This window comes from Propithecus coquereli, unplaced genomic scaffold (assembly GCF_000956105.1).
Source record: "Propithecus coquereli isolate 6110/MARCELLA unplaced genomic scaffold, Pcoq_1.0 Scaffold108, whole genome shotgun sequence".
Classification (NCBI taxonomy): domain Eukaryota; kingdom Metazoa; phylum Chordata; class Mammalia; order Primates; family Indriidae; genus Propithecus; species Propithecus coquereli.
Window position 1 is genome coordinate 5,236,247 of NW_012134747.1, and position 10,941 is coordinate 5,247,187.

At 37.8% G+C, this 10,941-nt stretch overlaps 1 pseudogene across 1 annotated transcript; it reads right to left on the reverse strand.

Annotated features, from left to right (window-relative positions):
* Positions 1–9,388: 9,388 nt before the first annotated feature.
* On the reverse strand, positions 9,389–10,941 carry LOC105813156 (annotated as a pseudogene). The gene has a single exon (XR_001137645.1). The product of XR_001137645.1 is annotated as an elongation factor 1-alpha 1 pseudogene (transcript).

Genomic DNA, 10,941 nt, shown 5'->3' on the forward strand with positions numbered 1-10,941 from the left:
ATTTTTGCTTCTATATTCATAAGGGATACTGGTCTGTAGTTTTCCTTTTTTGTTGCATCCTTTCCTGGCTTTGGTATTAGGGTTATGTTGGCTTCATAAAATGTGTTGGGGAGGAATCCTTCCTTCTGGATGTTGTGTAATAATTTCTGCAAGATAGGCACCAGTTCTTTTTTGTAGGTGTGGTAAAATTCGGGTGTGAAACAATCTGGTCTGGGACTTTTCCTTTTAGGAATGTTTCTTATTGCTGTTTCAATTTCAGTACTTGATATTGGTCTGTTTCGGAATTCTATTTTTTCCTGGTTGAGCCTAGGGAGGCTGTGTGTTTCCAAAAATTTGTCTGTTTCCTCCACATTTTCCAGTTTGTGTGCATAAAGGTTTTTGTAATATTCGTAAATTATATCTTGAATCTCCACGGCATCAGTTGTAACTTCTCATTTTTTTTCCTGATGGAGCTTGTTAGAGATTTTTCTTTTCTGTTTTCATAAGTTTCTCGAAGGGTGTGTCAATTTTGTTTATTTTTTCAAAGAACCAACTTTTTGTTTTATTAATCTTCCGTGTAGTTTCCCTGTTGTCAATTTCATTTAGTTCTAATTTCATCTTATTAATTTCCCTTCTTCTGCTGGGTTTGGGGTCAGTCTGTTCTTTTTCTAGTTCTTTGAGTCAATTCATTAGGTTGTCTATTTGTGATGTTTTTGACTTTGGGATTTAGGCATTTATGGAAATAAACTTTCCTCTCAGGACTGCTTTGGCTGTGTCCCACAGATTTTGATAACTTGTGTCACTTTTGTCATTTAGTTCAAAGAATCTTTTGATTTCCATCTTTACTTCCTCATTTATGAAGGAATCGTTCAGCAGAAGGTTGTGTAATTTCCATGACTTTGTGTAGAGATGACAGTTTCTGTTGGGGTTGATTTCTATTTTTATTCCACTGTGATCTGAGAAGATGCATGGTATAATTTCTATTCTTTAAAATTTTTTGAGACAGCTTTGTGTCCTAGAATATGTTCAATCTTAGAGGATGTCCCATGAGCTGATGAGAAGAACATATATTCAGTGGTTTTTGGGTAGAATGTCCTGTAAATGTCAGTCAGCCTCATTTGTTCTAGAGTTCTGTTTAAGTCCATTATTTCTTTGTTAATTTTCTGTTTGGAGGATCTGTCTTGTGCTGTCAGTGGGATGTTGAAGTCTCCTACTATTATCATGTTGCTGTTTATCAATTTGTTTAGATCAAGTAGAGTTTGCTTTATGAAGCTGGGTGCACCTAAGTTGGGTGCATACATATTTAGAATTGTTATGTCTTCTTGTTGAACTGTACCCTTGACCATTATATAGTGACTCTATTTGTCTTTCATTACTTTTGTTGATTTAAAAACTTAGTTATGTGGGATCAAAACTTGCACACCAGCCTTCTTTTGGCTTCCATTTGCTTGAAATATTAATTTCCACCCCTTTACCTTGAGTCTAAATGCATCCTTGCAGGTTAGATGCGTTTCCTGGAGACAGCAGATGCTTGGCTTGTTTTTTTTATCCATTCGGCCAGCCTATGTCTCTTGAGAGGGGAGTTCAAGCCATTTGCATTTATTGAGAGAACTGATAAGTGGGGTGAATTGCTGTTCATTCTGTTGGGTTGCATTTTGTTGCTTTGTTTTCTCTCTTGAGCCATTGTGTAATCTAGCCTTTGATCTTTAGCTTTTGAGTGATTTCACTTTCGAGAGTGTTCATTGTGATGATCCTTGTGTGATTCAGCTTTGAGTACTTCTTGGAGAGCTTGTCTTTTCTTGGTGAATTCCCTCAGTCTTTGCTTATCTGAGAATGTCTTTATTTCTCCTTCATATATGAAACTTAATTTTTCAGGGTACAAGATTCTACGCTGGGCATTATTCTGTTTCAGAAGAGTGAGAATGGGGCCCCTGTCTCTTCTTGCTTGTAGTGTTTCAGTTGAGAAGTCTGGAGTTATTCTTATGGGCTTTTCTTTGTATGTTACTTGTTTCTTTCACTTTACATCTCCTAGAAGGGTCTCTTTAGTGGCTATTTTGGTCAATCTGATGACTGCATGATGTGGTGTCTTCCTATTTGCATTGAATCTCCCTGGGGTCCATTGAGCTTCTCGTACCTGTATATCTAGATTTTTGAGAAGGCCTGGGAAATTCTCCTCTATTAATTCTTCAAATAGCTTATCCAGCTCTTGAGTGTTTTCTTCTTCACCTTCCAGAATCCCTATCACTCTCAGGTTCAGTTTTTTCACATAATCCCACATTTCTTGCAGGCTTATTTCTTTTCTCTTAATTTTCTGCTCAGTCTCTGTGACTGACTTATTTAATTGAAAGGAGTTGTCTTCAATCTCTGAAATTCTTTCTTCTGTTTGATCTGTCCTGTTCTTGAGGCTTTCCACTGTGTTTTGTAGTTCCCTGAATAAGTCCTTCATTTCCAGGAGATTAGTTTGATTTTTCTTTAACATTTCAATTTCTTTAGTGAATTTTTCTTCTACGTCCTGGATTTTTTTTTGTGGTTTCTTTATGTTGGTAATCTATTTTTTCTTGCATATCATTGAGTTTTCTTACAATCCATGTTTGAAATTCTTCTTCTGTCATTTTAGTGTTCTGAGTTTAGTTAATGTCAATTGCTAGGGAGCTGTTGTTCCTCCTTGGGGGTGTGCTTTCCATTTGAGTCTTCATACTTCCAGAGTTCTTTCACTGGTTCCTTCCCATCTGTATCAGTTGTTCTTTCTTGCCTTTAGATTTTCATTTGGATAATGACATGCCCTGTTTAGTCTCTGAGCCAGTAGGTGGTGTTTGGTGGGTGAGATTCGACCACACCCTTTATGATGAATCAGTAGATGCAGTAAAAGGGTGTGAAGAATGACCTCACTGTCAGTAGCTGGTACTTGCTGGAAGGAGTGAGCTGCAGTGCTTTGTCCTTTAGTCAGCTCTTGTTCCTCTGGAGAGGACCTCTTGTGCCTCGGGTGGTGGGTGGGGCCCTGGGACTTCCAGGTGTGTCCTTATTCTCCACCTTTGTGGGGGCAGGTCCAGGAGTGAGTCTGGGTGAGGCTGGGTTGGGTAAACCTGCCCTCAGGCTCCACAACTGCTGTTAGCAGGGGTCAAAGGTCTGTTCCTTGCTTCTATGCAAAGTTGCTGGGAGGGGCTGAAATGGCTCCACTCAGCTGAAAGTCTGGGCTTGGGGGGTGAGGCTGTCTGAGACACGCACTCTGGAGCTGGTCTCGCTCCCCTCCACCCTCCCCGTCTCTGTGGCCTTTCCTAGGCCTCTGCCGGCAGGCAAGACTTCAGGCCAATGGATCTCCCCTGGCTGTGATGTGGGTTGGGAGGTTCCCCACCCAGGATCACAGCCTGAGCTGGGTGCACAGCCCTCTTTTGGGAGGAGGGTTGTGGCTCAGGCACGCTGATCTGGTCTTAAGCATTTCAGAAAAGAGATACTCAACCTGTACTACATGCTTTCACTTTTTGTCTCATTTACTAATAATAACCATGTAAACAAAAAATATTACTGCCATTTTATAATGAGAAAAGCTAAGACTTAGACTAATTAGGTTTCCTAAGGGCACACAATAAGTGATGGAGCTGGGAAGAGAGTGTACCATGGATTTAGGGTCAGAAATAATTGTGTTAAATATCCTTCAGCATTTGAATGAATACAAAAATTGTGGTATATCCTTAATGGAATATTACTGAGCAATAAAAAGGAATGAAATATTGATAAACACGACAACATGGTTTAATTTCAAAGTAATTATACCAGCAGAAAAAGCCAGATATTAAAAAGCACACATTGTATGATTCTACTTATATAACTCTAAAAATGAAAACTAATCTGTAGTGACAGAAAGCAGATCAGTGGTTGTTTTTGGGGCTGGGGACCGGCAGGAGGAAACTTTTGGGGGTGATAGATATGTTCTCTAACTTGACTGTTGTTATAGTTTAATGGATGTACATATATGTCAAAACATTAAATTATACACCTTACGTATATATAGTTATTGTATGTCAATTGACCTCAATAAAGCAGGTAACAACAACAACTGGGTTAAAATACCTGTTGTATTGCTTAAAAAGTACTTAATCTCTGAGACTAGGTTTCTTTATCTGTTAAAAAAGATTGATAACACCTACCTCAGATGTGTGAAGATTATTAATAAAATAAATCAGTAAATTAATTGCTTAGGATAGTGCCCAATATAATAATAAGTAGCAGGAGTTATATAAGCAGTCCTACACTCTGAGTTCTTAGTTCCTTCTTAGAGCTTTCTCTATTTTAATTAATAATGTTAGTCACTGTTATTTTTAAATAGAGCTGGAATTCAAACACATCAGTCTTATTGCAAAGTCCACTTGATCGTGATGTATTATCTTTTTGATGTTCTGTTGGATTCAGTTTGCTAGCATTTTGTTGAGGATTTTTGCATCTATGTTCATTGGTGATATTTGTTTGTAGTTTTGTTGTTATTTTGTTGTTGTGTCCTTGCTGGCTTTGGTATCAGGGTGATATTGGCTTCACAGAATGGGTAGGGAGGATAACTTCTTCTTTGATTTTTTTTGGACAGTTCCAATAGGATTGGTACCAATTCTTCTTCGTATGTCTGGCAGAATTTGGCTGTGAATCCATCTGGTCCTGGACTTTTTTTTGTTTGGGGAAGATTTTTTATTACTAATTCAATCTCATTACTTGTTGGTCTGGTCAGGTTTTCTATTTTTTCCTGGTTAAGTCTTGGGAGGTTGTATGTTTCCAGGAACTTAACCATTTCCTCTCGGTTTTCTAGTTTGTAAGCATATAGTTGTTCATAGTAATCTCTTATGATCTTTTATATTTTTGTGGTATCAATTGTAATGTCTCCTTTTTCATTTCTACTTGTGTTTATTTGAATTTTTACTCTTTCTTGCTTGGTTGGTATATCAATTTTGTTTATTTTTTTACAGAACCAATTTTTTGTTTCATTGATTCATTGTATTTTTTTATCTCAATTTCATTTGGCTCTACTCTAATTTTTATTACTTCTTTTCTTCTGCTAGCTTTGGGTTTGTTTGGTCTTGTTTTTCTAATTTCCTGAGGTTTGACATTAGGTTGTCAATTTGTTATCATTCTTTTTTTTTTTTTTTTTTTTTTAGTTGTAGGCATTTAGCCTTATAAACTCTCCTCTTAACACTGCTTTTACTATATCCCGTATGTCTTGGTAAGTTGTGTCTCCTTTTTCATTCCTTTCAAAAAAATTTTTGCTTTTCATCTTAATTTCATCATTGACCCCCAAAGATCACTCAGGATTGGGTTGTGTAATTTACATGTATTTATATAGTTTTTGGAGTTCCTCTTGGAATTCATTTCAGGTTTTATTCCACTGTGATCTGAGTAGATACTTGGTATGATTTTGATTTTTTAAAATGTATTGAGACTTGTTTCATGATCTAACATATGGTCTACCTTGGAGAATGTGACATGTGCTGATGAAAGGAAAGTCAATTCTGCCGTTGTTGGGTAGAATGTTTTGTAAATGTCTGTTAGGTATACTTGTTCTAAAGTCCAATTTCTAGTCCAGTGTTTCTTTGTTGATTTTCTGTCTCAATCACCTGTCTAGTGCTGTCAGTAGGGTGTTGAAGTCCCCCACTACTATTGTACTGTTGTTCATCTCTCAGGTTTAGTAGTATTTGTTTTATGAATTTGGGTGCTCTCGTGTTGGTTGTTTATATATTTAGGGTATTTATATCTTCTTATTGAATTGTTCCCTTTACCATTGTATAATGATATTCTTTGTCTTTTTTTTTTTTTTACTGTTGTTGGATTAAATTCTGTTTTATCTGATATAAGAATAGCAACTCCTGCTTGCTTTTGGTTTTTATTTGTTTGTAATGTCTTTTTCCACCCCTTTACGTTCAGTCTATAAGTATTTTCAATATTTAATAGTAAGATGGGTTTCTTATAAGCAGCGTATAGTTGGGTAATGTTTTTTTAACCATTGCTTCAATGTACAGCTCTTCAATGGGGCATTATTTCATTTACATTCAACTTTAATATTGATATGTGAGGTTTTGTTACTTTCATAATGCTAATTGTTATTTAGTTGCTTTGTAGCTTCATTTGTGGAATTGTTTTATAAGAATTGTGAGTGTTATTCTTTCCTATGTTTTTATAATGGCAAGTATTGACCTTTTGTTTCCAGATTTAGAAATCCCTAGAGCATTTCTCGTAGGGACGGTCTAGTGGTGGCAAATTCCCTCAGCATTTCTTTGTCTGGGAAAGACTTTATTTCCTCTTCACTTATGAAGTTATTCTAACAGGATACATTTGTGGTTGACATTTTTTTCTTTAAGAATTCTAAATTGGCCAGGCGTGGTGGCTCACGCCTGTAATCCTAGCACTCTGGGAGGCTGAGGTGGGAGGGTCGCTTGAGGTCAGGAGTTTGAGACCAGCCTGAGCAAGAGCGAGATTCCATGTCTACTAAAAATATAAATAAATTATCTGGACAACTAAAAATATATATAGAAAAGATTAGCCGAGCATGGTGGCACATGCCTGTAGTCCCAGACACTTGGGAGGCTGAGGCAGAAGGATGACTTGAGCTCAGGAGTTTGAGGTTGCTGCGAGCTAGGCTGATGCCACAGCACTGTAGCCTGGGCAACAGAGTGAGACTCTGTCTCAAAAAAAAAAAAAATTCTGAAAACAGAACCCCAATCTCTTCCAGCTTGTAAGTTTTCTGCTGAGAAGTCTGCCATTAGTCTGCTGGTGACCATACACCTTTCTCTTGCTGATTTAAAATTTTTTCCCTTTTCTTTATTTTTGTCTGATTGGATTAATTAAAAATATCTGTCTTCAAGTTCTGAGATTCTTTCTTCTGCTTGATCTAGTCTATTGTTAAAGCTTTCAGCTGTATTTTATAATGTCTTCAATGAATGTTTCACATTCAGAAAAACTTTTTAAACATATCTATTTCTTCAGTAAATTTGTCATTCATATCCTGAATTGTTTTTCTGGTTTCTTTGCGTTGTTTTTCAACTTTCTCTTGGATCTCATTGAGCTTCCTTAGAATCCATATTTTGAATTCTTTACCTGGCATTTCAGAATTTTCATTTCAGTTAGGATCCATTGCCAGAGTACTATGGATCCTTTGGGGGTGTCAAAACTTCCTGTTTTTTCACATCACCAGAATTGTTACATTGATTCCTCCTCCTCTGGAGAAACTGTCACTTCTTGTTTTTTAGTTTACTTTCATTTGGATGGAAATTTTTTTTTCCCCTTGAGGGTGTGATGTACGTTGAGTAGGATCATTTGGCTTTGCTTCTGGGTATTTTCAGTAGGCCGAGGCTCTGTATGAATTCCTTGGTTGTAGATAGGCTTAGTGTGGTGATTTTCCAAATGCTGGTTGTAGTAAGCAGTGTACTGGGCATGTGTCTAGGCTCTCAGACCCTTGTAGGGATGGGGAGGTGGAGGTCTCAAGAAGCTTTTCTCATTCCTAAGTGCTATGAGCTGTGTCAGCAAATTTTGTATTGAGTTGTGCTGTTCAAACTCTGGGCCAGTAGGTGGGAATTGCGGTGAGAGTTGATTGCAGCAATAGTGGCAGGGTATGTGCTTGATCTTTGTTTACCTGGAGAAGCTTTCCTATACCTCAGACCATTTACTGGTCTGCGGGACATGTAGTCTCCTTGGCTCCACTGTCAGGCCAGAGGGAGGTAGATCTAGGTGGAGGTAGACTGGGATGTCCTGACCTTGGATCTCCCAATAGCAGGAGTAATCACCAGCCCTGATGAGGGTGGCAATGGAGTGGCACAGATTCTGTAAAATTTCCTTGGTTATAAATAGCCATAGTGTGTGGCTTCCTCAATTGCCAGCTGTAGTACTATATTGGGTGGGTGGGTAGTTGGGCTCAAGGCCTCCTGAGTAGCCAGGGTGATGTGGACGATAATGCTAGTTAAGGTTATACAAAGCTTTTCTCCTTCTTAAGTGATGTGCAATTGTGTCATCAGATGTTATAATGGGCTGTGCAGATTGAACTCCTGACCAGTTGGTAGTGCTTGCTGGAGATGGCTATCTGCAATATTGGCCATGGGATTTATGCTTGGCCTTTGTTTTTTTGTTTGTTTTCTTTTGTAGTCCAGTAAGCTAAGAAGCTCAGCCTTTGTTAACCAGGAGAAGTATTCAAATGACACAGGCAATGGGCAGGGCTGTGGAACTCTCAGGGGTCCCTGTCCCATATTCTGTTATTAGAGTGGGGATGTGAAGCTGGGCGAGGGCTAGGTCAGGCAAGTCTGTACTCTGGTTTGTCAATTTTGATGGTCATTTCAAAGAACAAAATTTTGGTTTTACTGATTCTCTCTATTGATTATCTAGTCTCTATTTTATTTATCTCTGCTGCTCTAATCTTTATTATTTCCTTCATTTCTTGTTTTGGGTTTGGTTTGCTCTTTCTTTTCTAGTTCTTCATGGGATAAAGTTAGGTCATTAATCAGGCCTAAAGTTAGGTATTGTTTTTTAATGTAGGTGTTTATAGTTATAAATTTCCCTCTAAGCACTGTTTTCATTTCATGCTATACATTTTAATATGTGTTTTAATTTTCATTAGTCTTAAATATTTTCTCATTTTCCTTGTAATTTCTTCTTTGACTAACGTGTGTTTAGTAGTGTGTTGTTTAATTTCCATGTATTTATGGATTTTCTAATTTTCCTGCATTTTTATTTGTAGCTTCATTCTATTTGGTCAAAAAAGATAATTTGTATGACTTTGACATTTTTTAATTTATTGAGACTTGTTTTGTGGCTAACATATCTATCCTGGAGTATAGAATGTGCCCTTGAGAAGAATGCATATTCTGCCATAGTTGGGTGGAATGTTCTATATATGTATCTTAGGTTTACTTGGTTTATTGCATTATTCAAGTCCTCAGTTTACTTACTTATCTTCTGTCTGGATAGTCTAATCATTTTTGAAAGTCATATATTGAAGTCTCCAATTATAATTGTAGAACTGTTTGCCTTTAATTCAGTCAATATTTGCTACAAATAGTTTGGGTCTCTGTTGTTTGGTGCATATATGTTTATAATTGTAATTTTTAATGAATTAATCCTTTTACCAATATATAATGTCCTTCTTTGTCATTATATAACATTTTTTGTCTTAAAGCCTTTTTTTGGCCTAACATTAGTATAGCTTCCTCTGCTTTTTCTTGGTTACTATTTACAGAGAATATCTTTCCCCATCCTTTCACTTTCAACTTATGTCTTTGGATCTAACGTGAATCTCTTAAGACATATAGGTAGATCATGTTTATTTATCCATTCTGCCAATCACTGCCTTTGGATTAAGGAGTTTAATTTATTTATTTTTAAAATAATTGCTCATAATGAAGGACTTCTGCCATTTTACTACTTGTTTTCTTTATGTCTTTAATACTTTTTTTTCTCATTAAACTTTGTTTTAATGGGTCTCAAAATTCTGTGACAGATTTTTGGTCAAGTTGTTTCCATTAAAAAGTACTGATTTTAAAAACTAATAACTTAAAACTGCCACACAAAAAGAAACAAAAGTGGTCCACAAAACATTCTCCTTTCCTTCTGAAGGTTTTACGATGCATTGTTATTAACAACCAGTCTTTTACTATTAAACTTAAATGCCCAATTGAAACAAAGAGTTCTGAGACTGTTCTTCTACCACTGATTAAGAGTGGGGTGGCAGGTATTAGGGATAATATTCATTTAGCCTTCTGAACTTTCTGGGAAGATCTGGTGACCTTGCTAGCTCCAGCAGCCTTCTTGTTCACTGCTTTGATGACACCCACAGCAACTGTCTGTCTCATATCACGAACAGCAAAACGACCCAGAGGAGGATAGTCTGAGAAGCTCTCGACACACATGGGCTTGTCAGGAACCATACCGACAATGGCAGCATCACCAGATTTCAAGAATTTAAGACCATCCTCCAGCTTCTTTCCAGAGTAGAGATCAATCTTTTCCTTCAGTTCAGCAAACTTGCAGGCAATGTGAGCTGCGTGACAATCCAGTACAGGAGCGTAGCCAGTGCTAATTTGGCCTGGATGGTTCAGGATAATCACCTGAGTGGTAAAGTCTTCTGCTTCCATTGGTGGGTCATTTTTGCTGTCACCAGCAATGTTGCCATGACGAACATCTGTGACAGACACATTCTTGACATTGAAGCCCACGTTGTCTCCTGGAAGAGCTTCGCTCAAAGCTTCATGGTGCATTTCAACAGACTTCAGTTGTAACATTGACTGGAGCAAAGGTGACCACCATGCTGGGTTTGAGAACACCAGTCTCCACGTGGCCCACAGGGACAGTACCAATACCACCAATTTTGTAGACATCCTGGAGAGACAGACGCAAGGGATTGTCAGTTGGACGAATTGGTGACAGGATGCAATCCAGAGCTTCAAGCAGTGTGGTTCCACTTGCATTGCCATCTTTATGGGTAACTTTACATCCCTTGAACTAAGGCATGTTAGCACTTGGCTCCAACATGTTGTCCCCATTCCAACCAGAAATTAGCACAAATGCTACTGTGTCAGGGTTATAGCCAATTTTCTTAATATAAATGCTGAGTTCTTAAACAATTTCCTTGTATCTCTTCTGGCTGTAGAGTGGCTCAGTGGAATCCATTTTGTTAACACCAACAATTAGTTGTTTCACACCTAGTGTGTAAGCCAGAAGGGCATGCTCATGGGTCTGCCCATTCTTTGAGATACCAGCTTTAAATTTACCAACACCAGCAGCAACAATCAGGACAGCACATTCAGCCTGAGATGTGTCTATAATCACGTTTTTGATAAAGTCTCTGTGTCCTGGGGCATCAATAATAGTCATGTAATATTTTCTGGTCTCAAATTTCCTCAGGGAGATATCAATGGTGATACCACGCTCACACTCAGCTTTCAGTTTATCCAAGACCCAGGCATACTTGAAGGAGCCCTCTCCCATTTCAGTAGCCTCCTT